The sequence below is a fragment of the Trachemys scripta genome, chromosome 2, assembly GCF_013100865.1.
Source record: "Trachemys scripta elegans isolate TJP31775 chromosome 2, CAS_Tse_1.0, whole genome shotgun sequence".
NCBI classification, from domain to species: Eukaryota; Metazoa; Chordata; order Testudines; family Emydidae; genus Trachemys; species Trachemys scripta.
In genome coordinates, this window is record NC_048299.1 from 154,612,030 (window position 1) to 154,627,029 (window position 15,000).

The following is a 15,000-nucleotide window of genomic DNA, read 5'->3' on the forward strand; positions in this document are numbered from 1 at the left end:
CACACTCCCCTGTCAGCATTCACAGACCACAGTGAGAACAGGCCCAGTTCGTCACATCTCTCCCCCCTTCGAGACCGAACTGAGCAGGGTCACTTTAGCCAGTGACCCGGGGAAGTTCGAACCTACCCCCGTTCCCATGGATGCCCCCGCATCCCTCCCATTCCTTGGTGAGAATTACACCAGGCCCCTCCAGTTTCACGCCCCCCCTTAGGTTGGGGGTGCTTGATGGCACTCGCAGTTCGCATGTGGGAAGGTTTATGCGGCCTGTGCCCTTTTCCCACCCCCATACCTCTGGGGCTCCAACTGGGCTGTGGTCTTCTCCCAGCGCTCCAGTCTGGAGGTCTGTGCTTTGGGCTCTCTTGGTTTAGAGCCGCCCTTTTTACGTTGGCCACCCTCCGACAAGGCTCCTCTATGCTGGGCAAGGGTCCTAAAGCTGTTTTCCCCTTGCCCCAGGCCTTCCTCCCCCTCTGACAGGGGTCACAGGATCCGCAGTACTGTCGGACAGTAACAAAGATCCCAGGCCAGTAAAAGCTCCGTAGCAGCCTCTGCTGGGTACGCCAGGTTCCCTGGTGCCCTGCGAGGGGAATGTCATGGGCCCGGCACAGCAGCTGGCGGCGATACTTCTGGGGTACCACCAGCTGCCTCCTGATCCCCCCTGACTCCATTTTCCCTGGGGGAGCCCATTCTCGGTACAGGAACCCCTTCTCCCACAGGAACCTTTTCCGGCCACCTCGTCCCATGGTCTGTACCGCATTGAGGTCGGCCAGGTCCCTTATCTTCCGCAAGGAGGGATCTCTCTGCAACTCGGCCTGGAACTCAGCAGCTGGGACGGGGATGGCCACCTGCTCTTTCTCGCCCGCTGGGTCCGAAGCTGCAGCCTCCCTGAGCCGCGTCCCTTGGCGTTCCCTCCCCACCAGGTTAGGGTCCTGCGCCTCAGGCAAGGCACCCCCCCCAAGGCCAGGGCGCAGTGCCCCTCGCCGGCTCTGACCGCGGGTCACCACTAAGGCGGTCTGGGGGCTGCTTGGCCAGTCCTCTAGGTCCCCCCCCATCAACACCTCAGTGGGCAAATGGTGGTGCACTCCCACGTCCTTGGGGCCCTCCTTGGCCCCCCATTTCAGGTGTACCCTCGCTACGGGAACCTTGAATGGGGTCCCGCCCACCCCGGTCAGGGTCAGGAAGGTGTTGGGCACCACCCGATCCGGGGCCACCACCTCGGGCCGGGCCAGTGTCACCTCTGCGCCCGTGTCCCAGTAACCATAAACTTTCTTCCCATCCACCTCCAGGGGAACAAGGCACTCGCTCCGCAGGGACAGCCCCGCGCCAACCCTGTAAACGGAGAACTTTGAATCCGGAGCATCTGGCCCCCCAGAGAAGCTAGCCTGGGGCTCTCCTCCCTCCTGAGCAGGTGGTACTCTGCCAGCCCCCCTTCCCTGTGAATGCTGCCTCTCGCCGGGCTGGGTCTCTACCCAGTCAACCCTCTGTGGGTTCGGCCTGCTCAGTCTGTCCCTGAGCCTGGGGCACTGGGCCCGTATGTGGCCCTTTTGGCCACAGTGGTAGCAGCCCATGTCCCATGGGTCCCCTTGAGTGGGTCGGATGGTCCTGATGCCGGATGTTCCCCTCTGATGGTGTTTTTCTGTATTTTCCCACGGGGAGGTCCCATGGTGACTCTCTCTCTGCGTTGAGGTGGGATTGCTCCTTTGGGACTCCTCCCTTTTATCTCCTGACCGGCTCTTTACGAACTCATCGGCCAGCCGGCCTGCATGTCGCGGGTTCTCTGGCTTTCTGTCCACCAACCACAGCCTCAGGTCAGATGGGCACCGCTCATACAGTTGCTCCAGTACCAGCAGTTTGACCAGGTCCTCCTTCGTCTGGGCCCCATCAGCCCACTTGCTGGCGTATCCTTCCATGCGGGCGGCTAGTTGTAGATATGAGATCTCAGGGGTTTTATCCTGACTCCGGAACCTTTCCCGGTACATCTCAGGAGTCAGCCCAAACTCTCGTAGCAGGGCCTTTTTGAATAGTTCGTAGTCCCCTTTCTCTGCCTCTTCCAGTTGGCGGTACAATGCCACGGCTTTGGGGTCCAGTAAGGGGGTAAGGACCCGGAGTCTGTCCGCGGGATCAACCCGGTGCAGCTCGCAGGCCGTCTCAAAGGCCTCCAGGAAGTCATCCATGTCCTCCCCCCTCCTTGTATGGGGCCATGATGCACTTATCAAAGCTCCGTGCAGTCCTGGGTCCCCCCTCACTCACCGCAGCCGGGGGTTCGCTGCCCTTCAATCTCGCCAGTTCCAGGTCATGCTGACGCTGTCTCTCTTCATGCTGCCTCTGTTTCTCTTTCTCCTCCCGTTCATGCTGTCTCTGTCTCTCTTCACGCTGATGCTGTCTCTCTTTCTCCTCCCGTTCATGCTGACGCTGTCTCTCTTTCTCCTCCCGTTCATGCTGTCTCTGTTGTTCACGATCCTCCAGCTCCCTCAGTTTTAGCTCTTTCTCCCATTCCAGCCAATTCCGCTCCCCGGATGCCGAACGTCGCCGGGAGGATCCTCTGCTGGCCGGCGAGCTTCGCCGGGGGGACCCCCTGCTGGCCGGGGGGGTCACGGCGCCTTCGGTATTTGCTGGGCTCCTCCCCACCCTTCCCCTAGGCATAGGGCGGAGGGGTCTCGGGAAGCCCTCAGCAGCCGGCTGACCACTCCCAGCTGGGACAGACACTGGTGCCTGCGCTGCATTTGCCAGGCTGCTTCCCTGAGACACAGGGATCAGTTCATTCGCGCGATCTTCCGCCTCCAGCTGGGCAATGAGCTGTTCTTTGGTGAGCCTCCCAATGCGCAGCCGCCTCTGCTTGCACAGCTCCACCAGGTCGCTCTTAAGCCGCTTGGCATACATCTTCCTGCTGGCCACTCACCGGCCTGTGTGCTCACAGCTCCCCACAGTTCCCAGGGGGACCCCTAGTGTGCCAGCCCTTCTCGAGGTCACCACCTCTCTGCCAGGGTCGAGCTGCAGACTCCTCCGCCCCTGGGACCACTCGCTGCGATCCCCCCGGGGGACCCTGTTACTGCAAAAGTCCTTCTCGCTGGTCACACACTCCCAGGGGTAATAACCGTCTCTCTCCCACTCTTCAGCAGGCCTGGTCCCCGTCAATCCCCCTTCGTTTTACTGCTCCCCAGTCACTTACTGCAGGAAGCGCCGTCCACGGGGTGCAGTAGATCCCGCCGCTGCCACCAGTTGTCACGGAGTATTGGGGAACCCAGGGCCCTGCACCCCCGGCTTCCTGTGATTCACCATGACTCTCAGCCAGCCAGTAAAGCAGAAGGTTTATTTGGATGACAGGAATACAGTCCAAGACAGGTCTTGCAGGCACAGACAACAGGGACCCCCTCAGTTAGGTCCATCTTGGGGTCCCCGGCCATCCCAGCCCAGCCCCCCTTGGGGGGTCAGAGCCATCTCTGCCTCCCAGCCATCTCTCCAGCCTGCTTCCAGCACTCTCCCCTTAGCGACCCCTCCCCCAGCCTTTTTCAGTTTCCCGGGCTAAGGAGTCGCCTCGCCTTCAACCCCTTCCTGGGTTCTCATGTTACACACTCAGGTATGCGCCCTCGGGCAGATCCCATCCTGCAATGCAGACTATCCCAGCACACTCCCCTGTCAGCATTCACAGACCACAGTGAGAACAGGCCCAGTTCGTCACACTAACATCTTCAAAAATAGCTCTGGGAGAACTCTGGCTGTCATTTCTGAACCTGGAAATGGTTATTATTCATTGTTATCTCATTCTGTTATTGACACGCTTGTGGGAATATGGAGGAAGTGAATCAAGTCTATGGGAAGGATTTGAATGAACTGAAGGTAGAGGACCAGTGTATGGCTCCGTTCTATTTTGTTCTGTTTTATTCTTGTACTTATAAAGAGCTGGTTGAAAAAAATGTAATATTTTTTGTGCAAGTCTTCAAAACATTCAAAATAGGTTTCATGCCACAGGTTTTGGAAAGGAACTATTTGCTTTTTTCAAAATGTTTCCTACAAAGTTTTTACTGAAGATTTTGAAAATTAATACTTGGGCTTTTCATTTTCATTTCATTTTGGTTTGGGGGGGAGGTTGTTTTTGGGCATGGGGTTGCAATCCCTTTTTCCATTTGGCTCATGAAAAGGGAGTGAGGGGGAATCAAAACTAAAAATAATCCCCAAAGTTCTGATTTCACCAAGTTGGCCCAATTTTTTTCTGTTTGAGCTAAAAAAAAACCCCTTAACATTCTGAGTTTCAAAAATTTGTTTAAAGGTCAATATGTGCATCAAAACATATAAAACTATGAAACATTTCATATATCTGCAACAAACTATGACCTCGTCTACTGATCAGCTGTGGGACTGAACCCTGGACCTTGAGCGTCAAAACTATTGATCTCAAACATTTGAGCTAAAAAACTACTTTAGCTGGGTACTACTAGTAGGCTGTGTAGTTGCTGGAATCTGCCACTAAAGGGAGACAGGAAAACACACACACATACTCTGTGTCTCTCTCTGAAAACATTTTTTCACTAAATTTCACAATAGAAACGATTCACTGGAAAAGCATGGTAAACTTAAAGGAATAGGCAGACAAACACACCTTCCTTGTTACTGGCCTAATTGTTTACTCTTGTCAAGCATTATTTAATTTGATTGATTGATTTATTTGTATTTATTTTACCTCTTTGCAACTTTAGGAACACATGATGCAACCGGTGTATTCTTGACCTCTTGTTTCTCCACAGCAGTGTGAAAATGGTATTATTTTTGCTGTTCAGCAATGCAGTCCAAGTCTTGCAACAATAGCTGGGATAGCTGGGGCCTTGAGCTGTTTGAAAATCTTATTCCTTAAAAAAAACAAAGGCACAATTTAACCCTAACTTTTTTCCTTTGTTTTTATTGGTCAGAGGTGCTGAAGGTTTTACTCTCACTGGCTGAAATACATAGGGTTTAAGAGGAGCACAAGCCTTACGCTAGACCACTGCATGGGGTGAATTTCATCCCTTTCTGTATTGCACTGATCATACAGCGTAACACTCTTTACTGTGCTGGGGTAGGTGTGGCTGGGCCTATTTGCCAAGTGTGTGTGGCCAAAAAGAGCCAGCACTTTTGGGAGTAGCTCCCACTATAACCTTACCTATGTGCCGTGAATTTTTATCACCCAACCCAACTCTTCCTGCTTGGCCCACCATTCCTACTAGTGATAAACACCCCCATGCCAACCTGTCCTTCCAGCTGCCAAATGCCTGTTGTGGGAACAGCTCCTTGCCTTGGGCAAGTCACATAACCTCTCTGGGCTTCGGTTCCCTATCTGTAAAATATTTTTTCCCTAATAATCTTTCCCTTGTCCACTTGCCCAGATTCTACAAAAGCTCATATACATTTTAATTTCCCATAGTTCCACTGGTCCCCACAGCACATGCCTAAATCTCTTCAGGATGGGGGCCTTCGATTCTTACAGCTTCAGGGCACGGACTGTCTCTCACAATGTGTTTGTACAGCACCTCACGCAACTGGCCATCAATCTCACCCCAGTCTTTAGTGCTAATGTGAGGGCTGCCATTTTGAATGAGTCTGGGGATTGAACTGGGAACCTTGGGAGCTAAAAGCACAAACCTTTGCAGCCTCATTGAGAGACCATTTATCTGGAACAGTCCCCTACCCTCTGTGGGTTGAACACTTAGGGATGAAGGCAATACATACTGACCATTGAGTGACACGATCATAATGAAAATAATTACTGGAGAGCAGGATGAGACCCCACTGAAAATCAGGGCCTATATCTAAATTCTAAGAGGATCCTGAAGGAAAACAAGGCTAGCCCTTGTTGCCTGGATTAAAACGCTTCCAACCATATATATATTTTATTTAGTTAAGGAGGGAAGGAGTTGGGGGTACTATAGAAGGAAGAATAAGTGGGGAATCTTAGTTCCCAAAACAAGCCATCAAAGACATTCCACAGCTAAGATGTCTCTTGCTTTATCAAGATGAACAAATTAATAGGCTAATTGTTGCTGGGGCCAAGTTCTGGTATGTTTCTGGTTTGGAGGTCTGTTGTTGTTATCTCAGCTGTGGGAAGAAAGGAGTAGGAGGGGAGGAGAAAGGACCTTCAAGCACCTGGATTCGTTGGCCTCACATTTAATAGGAAGCAGCATGGGCCACAGGGGACATGTCGCTCTTTTCCACCTACATGTTATTCCAGCCATAAATCCGAGTGACAAGCTTGAACTTTTCTCAATTGACATGTTTACAAGGGAAGTCCACATTTGACAGGAAAATTAAGCATATCAATCACTTAACGAGCTCATTAATGAATGGCTCTCAGATCTCTCCGATTTCATGCCTGGTAGCACAATTTATTGATCAACTGCCTTTTCTGCTGGAGCTGCCTGCACTCTTCCTAGAGCCAGATGTTGCCATACCTTGACCCTCAAAGCCAGTGACTGGTTCTGGTCAGGGTTTATCAAGAGGTCAGTTTCTCTTTCAGACCCGAGTTTCCCTTTTCTTTCTTCTTTATTTTTTTTTTTCCTGACAGAACAAAGAGAACAGATGTAGGTTCTGGGCCTCTCACACCCACTCAAACATATGGAAGCTATCTCCTCTGTCTTTGTAATTACACAGGAGCTTGCTTTTCAATGCTTCAGTTTTTATTGCACAGAAACTAACCTATTCCTACATAAAACATTTTTACGGCGGCTCCCCAGGGGCTCCTTTGCAAGATCACGTCAGGTACAAAAATGTGCAGGAGTCCCTGACAGCTAGCAGAAGCCTTAAATATATGAAGTGTGGACTTGTGAGGCACGCTGCGAGGAGCGTGCAGTGGCTTAAAGATGGGGAATGGAATAGGTGGAACACTTATCAGACAGGTGAGAGCATGAGTGTCCCAGCCTATTCAAGAGTGTTATAGTCTGGGGTGAGGTGTGGGGAAATCAGGCCTGAGTAGAGCTGTGTATGCTAGAAAAACACAAATCAGAGCCCGTTGGGAAAATGCAACAGCTGTCAAGAGACACCAGAGTGTACAAAATATCTCCAAACCTTAGTTACAATAGGCCTCAGTCGTAGCTCTGGTGACAAATTCTCCTTCCCCCTCCCTCCCCGTCCCCGTCCCCATCCTGCCAAATATTGTGTCCTGTTTGAAATCTGGTCTGTCTAGGTGCTTATACAACTCCTATCCTATCTGAGCTCCTCACAATCATTACTGAATTGATTCACACAGTACCTGTGGGAGCTAGGGAAGGGCTATCCCTATTTTACAGAGGGGGAGTGGAGGCACAAAGACACTAAGGGCATGTTTTCACTGGGGAGTTAATTCGAATTAACTCCTCTCGAGTTAGCCTAGCTCAAGTGAGAGTGGCCACTCTAATACTTCAGCTACACAGAGGGGTTGTGTTAGCAGCTGATGAGTTGTGCTAACTCAAGCTTTAGCCTATTCCCCTGACCTCCCAGCCAGCTCTCATTAAAAGCACCACCTCACTCGAGTTAAGGGATTTTTTGTGGGAACAGCACTCATGTTTGGGGCAACACTCCAGTTATAACTCAAGTTAACTCTGCAATGAAGACAAGCCTTATGGCTCAGCTCCTCATAGGTATTTAGGGTCTTAACTTCCATTGATTTCAATAGAAGTTAGGAATCTAAATATCTTCAGGATCTGCGCTGAAGTGACTTGCCTGAGGTTACACTGAAAGTCTGTGGCAGAGCTAGGAAGTGACTGAAACTCACCCACGTCTTGTGGACCATCCTTCCTCCACAAGATCTGCATTCTAGATAGCAATGATGCTGTCAAGGGACTCTAGGATGTATTAAATGATTGGTTTTAGGGACGACGTTTGGGAATACAATGGAAGAGGCATCTTTGTGTTACTCCACAATCTAATGGATTTTTTTTAAATGCCCTACTAGAGTGCATCGTGAATATCCCAGTATACAAAGATGACAATTTAAGTGTTTAAAATGTGCTCAAGGTAATTCCAAACAAATTTTAAAGCCATTTCAGACTATAAAACTCCTCAGCTAAATCATTGGCTGTGTAGTGTGAGTGCTTATGTTGCAAAATATCCCTCAGATGGAAGGCGAGGTTTTGAGAGCAGGCAGTAAATAGTTATAAATTAGTTATTAGTATTAAAAGATGGATTTGTAGCGAATTGATCTTTTGTTTATCAGGATACACTTCTTGCCCCACCTCCTTGGGGAACAGTTTTTTATGAGATTTTTGGGGAAATCAGACATTGTACCTTTTCCAAAATGTACCAAAGCGGGATGGATGAGTGAAGAAAGCCCACACAATAATGCACTTCCATAGTGTGTTCCTTCCGCCGATATCAAAGTGCGTGGCTTACATTGGTCACACGTCATATTAAGATTCCATTTAGAACTGGTTTATAAACAATTAATAGATGTTATAAGTACATTACAGACACTGACAACATATGTTTATAGATGACTCTAAGCACAGCAGTAGACGGTGTTATAGATGGTTGTAAGCCAGGGTTATTATTACAAGAACTATTTATTAATAATTATAATTATTATTTCTTTAGATTTTGTATTGTAGCAGCACTTCCTAGTCATGGACTAGGGCCCATTCCACAAGGTGCTGTACAAACACAGAACAAAAAGGGTTGGAAGCTCTCTGGTACAGGGGCTGTCTAAGTATTGACCTGTTGGACTCTATATCGATTGATTAACCATTCATTAAAATGTCTATTAATCATTTCTTAACCCTTTATAAACTGTTTATTAAAGGAACCACAATAAAACGTGTGACCCAAATGTCAATTAAACTCCACAATGTCCCTAGGAGGTAAGCTTATTGGGCTTGAATCTCCTCTCCCGTGCACTGGTATGTCAGAATCGATGCCACCCAAGTCAATGGCATGACATGAGTAAAAGTAAGAGACAAATCAGGCCTATTGTCTCCAATTTCCCAGATGTACCTTTGGCAGGGCTGGCTCCAGGCACCAGCTTGGCAAGCAGGTGCTTGGGGCGGCTGCTCGGGAGAGGGGCAGCACGTCCAGCTATTCAGTGGAAATTCAGCAGACGGTCCCTCGCTCCCACTCGGAGCAAAGGACCTTCTGCCAAATTGTCGCCACAGATTGCGATCACGGCTTTTTTTTTTTTGGCTGCTTGGGGCGGCCAAAACCCTGGAGCCGGCCCTGACCTTTGGAAACCCACCCAGTAGATGGTAAGTGACTCACCCAACATAACGCAGCAAGCCAGTGGAACAGCTGGGAATAGACCCGAGTTCTCCTGCCTCCCAGGGCTTTGCTGCCATCACACAACTATCCTTCCATGGGGTTACAGCAGCGGCATATGGGAGATTTTGTCAGAACACACTGTCACATTGCTTGGTTTTATCCCAGTAATTTCCTTCTCCCCTCATCCCAATTTACCACTTTAAGGAATCAAAATACAGTGCATGAAAAATACAAACTCCCGCACAGCTGGCCAGGGAGTGGCAGCTTGGAGCAGACTCATCAGCCCGGTATCCCACAAGGCAAGCAGACTCCCTGTGTGCCCAGCACGCTGTGCTATGTGAAGCTGGAGCAGGGGTCCCTAGTGGATTAGTTTGGGTATGTCTACACTACGAAATTAGGTCGAATTTATAGAAGCCGGTTTTATAGAAATCGGTTGTGTACAACCGATTGTGTGTGTCCCCACATAAAATGCTCTAAGTGCATTAAGTCGGCGGACCGTGTCCACAGTACCAAGGCTAGCGTCGACTTCCAGAGCGTTGCACTGTGGGTAGCTATCCCACAGTTCCCGCAGTCTCCCCGCCCATTGGAATTCTGGGTTGAGATCCCAATGCCTGAATGATGCAAAACAGTGTCGCGGGGGGTTCTGGGTACATGTCGTCAGGCACCTCTCCCTCCATCAGAGCAATGGCAGACAATCGATTTGCGCCTTTTTACCTGGGTTACCTGTGCAGACAACATACCACTCCCAGCATGGAGCCCGCTCAGCTCAGCTCACCGTCACCATATGTCCTCTGGGTGCCAGCAAACGTGGTATTGCATTGCTACACAGCAGCAGCTAATTACCTTTTGGCAGTAGACGGTGCAGTATGACTGGTAGCCTTCATCGGCGATCTGGTTGCTGGCAGACGTGGGGCTGCATTGCACACAACAGCAGCCCCTTGCCTTTGGTAGAAGATGGTATATTACGACTGGTATCCGTCGTCGTCGTACTGCAGTGGCTGTCAATCATGGGCACCTGGGCAGTCTCGACGATGATGGCTATCAGTCGTAGTATGCTATTTTCTGCCAAGCGCCCAGTATTTTCTGCCAAGCACCCAGAAGATGCCGAGGGCTATCAGTCATGCTGCACCATCGTCTGCCAGCTTAAGATGTAAAAAATAGATTTGTTCTGTATTCATTTGCTTCCCCCTCCCTCCGTGAAATCAACGGCCTGCTAAACCCAGGTTTTGAGTTCAATCTTTGGGGGGGGGCCATTCTGTGTGACAGTTGTTTGTGTTTCTCCCTGATGCACAGCCACCTCTGTTGATTTTAATTCCCTGTACCTGTACACCATGTCGTCACTCGCCCCTCCCTCCCTCCGTCAGATACTAGTTTTGCGCCTTTTTTCAGCCCAGACGCCATAGCACTGGGATCATGGAGCCCGCGGCAATTACGAGCACTATGAATACCACGCGCATTGTCCTGGAGTAAAACCAGGACCAGTCAAGGAGGCGATTGCAGCGCGGCGACAAGAGTGATGAGGAAATTGACATGGACATAGACCTCTCACAAGGCACAGGCCCCAGCAATGTGCAAATCATGGTGTTACTGGGGCAGGTTCATGCCGTGGAACTCCGATTCTGGGCCCGGGAAACAAGCACAGACTGGTGGGACCGCATCATGCTGCAGGTGTGGGACGATTCCCAGTGGCTGCGAAACTTTCACATGCGTAAAGGCACTTTCATGGAACTTTGTGACTTGCTTTCCCCTGCCCTGGAGCGCCAGAATACCAGGATGAGAGCAGCCCTCAGAGTTGAGAAGCGAGTGGCGATAGCCCTGTGGAAGCTTGCAACGCCAGACAGCTACCGGTCAGTTGGGAATCAATTTGGAGTGGGCAAATCTACTGTGGAGGCTGCTGTGATCCAAGTTGCCAGGGCAATCAAATACCTGGTGATATCAAGGGTAGTGACTCTGGGAAACGTGCAGGCCATAGTGGATGGGTTTGCTGCAATGGGATTCCCAAACTGTGGTGGGATGATAGACGGAACCCATATCCCTATCTTGGCACCGGAGCACCAAGCCACCGAGTACATAAACTGCAAGGGGTACTTTTCAATGCTGCTGCAAGCCCTGGTGGATCACAAGGGACGTTTCACCAACATCAACATGGGATGGCCGGGAAAGGTACATGATGCTCACGTCTTCAGGCACTCTGGTCTGTTTTGAAAGCTGGAGGAAGGGACTTTCTTCCTGGACCAGAAAATAACCGTTGGGGATGTTGAAATGCCTATAGTTATCCTTGGGGACCCAGCCTACCCCTTAATGCCATAGCTCATGAAGCCGTACACAGGCAGCCTGGACAGTAGTCAGGACTTGTTCAACTACAGGCTGAGCAAGTGCCAAATGGGGGTGGAATGTGCATTTGGACGTTTAAAAGTGCGCTGGCGCAGCTTACTGACTCGCTCAGACCTCAGCGAAAAGAATATCCCCATTGTTATTGCTGCTTGCTGTGCGCTCCACAATATCTGTGAGAGTAAGGGGGAGACATTTATGGCGGGGTGGGAGGTTGAGGCACATCACCTGGCCACTGATTATGCGCAGCCAGACACCAGGGCGGTTAGAAGAGCACAGCAGGGATGCACATCAGAGAAGCTTTGAAAACGAGTTTTGTGACTGGTCAGGCTACGGTGTGAAACTTCTGTTTGTTTCTCCTTGATGAACCTCCGCCCCACCCCCCCACCCGGTTCACTCTACTTCCCTGTAAACCAACCACCCCCCCTCCCCTCCCCCTTCGAGCACCACTTGCAGAGGTAATAAAGTCATTGTTACTTCACATTCATGCATTCTTTATTAATTCATCACAAAACTAGGGGGATAATTGCCAAGGTAGCCCGGGATGGGTGGGGGAGGAGGGAAGGAAAAGGACACACTGCAGTTTAAAACTTTAAAACTTTAACACTTATTGAAGGCCAGCCTTCTGATGCTCGGGCAGTCATCTGGGGTGGAGTGACTGGGTGGCCGTAGGCGCCCCCACCGTGTTCTTGGACGTCTGGGTGAGGAGGCTATGGAACTTGGGGAGGAGGGCTGTTGGTTACACAGGGGCTGTAGCGGTGGTCTCTGCTCCTGCTGCCTTTCCTGCAGCTCAACCATATGCTGGAGCACATCAGTTTGATGCTCCAGCAGCCGGAGCATCGACTCTTGCCTTCTGTCTGCAAGCTGACGTCACCTATCATCTTCAGCCCGCCACTTGCTCTGTTCATCCCGCGATTCAGCCCGCCACCTCTCCTCTCATTCATACTGTGCTTTTCTGTAGTCTGACATTGACTGCCTCCACACATTCTGCTGTGCTCTTTCAGCATGGGAGGACATCTGGAGCTCCGTGAACATGTCATCCCGAGTCCGCCATTTTCTCCTTCTAATCTTCACTAGCCTCCGTGAAGGAGAAACATTTGCAGCTGGTGGAGGAGAAGGGAGAGGTGGTTAAAAAAGACACATTTTAGAGAACAATGGGTACGCTCTTTCACGTTAAATTTTGCTGTTCACATTACACAGCACATGTGCTTTTGTTACAAGGTCGCATTTTTCCTCTTATATTGAGGGCCTGCCGGTTTGGTGTGAGAGATCACTCACGCAGTGCCAGGCAACAGATTTCGGCTAGCAGGCAGCCATGGTAAGCCACAGTCTTTTGGCTTTTTTAACCTTCTTAACATGTGGGAATGGTTTCAAACAGTAGCACCCTCATTTCCCATACCAAGCACCCGTTGGGTTGGCCATTTAAAATGGGTTTGCAATGTAAAAGGAGGGGCTGCAGTTTCCGGGTTAACATGCAGCACAAACCCAACTAACCCCCTTCCCTCCCCCATACCCAATTATCGGGGATGATCACTTCACCCCTCCCTACCCACCGCGTGGCTAACAGTGGGGAACATTTCTGTTCAGCAGAGCAGGGAGGGGCACCTCTGAATGTCCCCTTAATAAAATTGCCCCATTTCAACCAGGTGACCGTGAATGATATCACTCTCCTGAGGATAACAAAGCGCGATAAGGAATGGATGTTGTCTCCGTGCCAGCAAACACCAGGACCATACGCTGCCATGCTTTGTTATGCAATGATTCCAGACTACGTGCTACTAGCCTAGCGTGGTAAAGTGTCCTACCATGGCGGACGGGATAAGGCAGCCCTCCCCAGAAACCTTTTGCAAAGGCTTTGGGAGAACATGAAGGAGAGCTTTCTGGAGATGTCCCTGGAGGATTTCCGCTCCATCCCCATACACGTTAACAGACTTTTCCAGTAGCTGTACTGGCTGCGATTGCCAGGGCAAATTAATCATTAATCATTAAACTCGCTTGCTTTTAAACCATGTGTAATATTTACAAAGGTACACTCACCAGAGGTCCCCTGTGTGCCCTCAGGGTCTGGGAGCACGCCTTGGGTGAGTTCGGGGGTTACTGGCTCCAGGTCCAGGGTGATAAACATATCTTGGCTGTTGGGGAAACCGGTTTCTCCGCTTCCTTGCTGTGAGCTATCTACATTATCTTCCTCGTACCCCGAACCCGCTTCCCTGTGTGTTTCTCCAGTGACGGAGTCATAGTACACGGTTGGGGTAGTGGTGGCTGCACCCCCTAGCATGGCATGCAGCTCCGCGTAAAAGCGGCATGTTTGTGGCTCTGCCCCGGACCTTCCGTTTGCCTCTCTGGCTTTGTGGTAGGCTTGATTTAGCTCCTTAATTTTCACGTGGCACTGCTGTGCATCCCTGTTATGGCCTCTGTCCTTCATGGCCTTGGAGACCTTTTCTAATATTTTGCCATTTTGTTTACTCCTACAGAGTTCAGCTAGCACTGATTCATCTCCCCATATGGCGAGCAGATCCCATACCTCCCGTTCGGTCCATGATGGAGCTCTTTTGCGATCCTGGGACTCCATCATGGTTACCTGTGCTGATGGGCTCTGTGTGGTCACCTGTGCTCTCCACGCTGGGCAAACAGGAAATGAAATTCAAACGTTCACGGGGCTTTTCCTGTCTACCTGGACAGTGCATCTGAGTTGAGAGTGCTGTCCAGAGTGGTCACAATGAAGCACTGTGGGATAGCTCCCGGAGGCCAATAACGTCGAATTCCATCCACACTACCCCAATTCCGACCCACTAAGGCCAATTTTATCGCTAATCCCCTCGTCGGAGGTGGAGTAAAGAAACCGGTTTAAAGGGCCCTTTAAGTCGAAAGAAAGGGCTTCGTCATGTGAACGTGTCCAGGCTTAATTCGATTTAATGCTGCTAAAGTCAACCTAAACTCGTAGTGTAGACCAGGCCTTTGAGGCAGCAATGCCAGGTGTGATAGTAGGGCGCCTCCTGCTGCCTGAGCTGGCAGGAGACTTGCTGGGAGCAATGCAGCTGCAAGTTGCTCTTGGCAGATATAACAAGACAGGAAAAGAGGAGCCCAGCTAGAAGTGATGCCGGTTTAGCATTTCTCATCCCATGAACATCTACAAAAGATGATGGCTGAAGGTTTCCACATGAGCTGCCTCCACCACCAAGAAAGCCTAACCATGCCCTTTCTTCACCAACCACTTTCGCTGCTTCATTGCATTGCTACTTCCTGCTGGAGATCATAGGCATTCAGGTCAATGAGCACCAGACACAAAGCCCTGCTTCTCTGCTGCAGATGCTAGGGAACGGAGGCAACAGGGCAGAGCATAATGGACTAGATGTGCCATTGGCCTGATCCAGAATCAATCCCTATACATGTTCCTTTGTCCCTGCTGCAGCATAAAGCAGGACAGCCTCGCTGGTTCTCAAACCTTCCTCCTCCTGTGCAAGGTTCCCTGGGATGTGA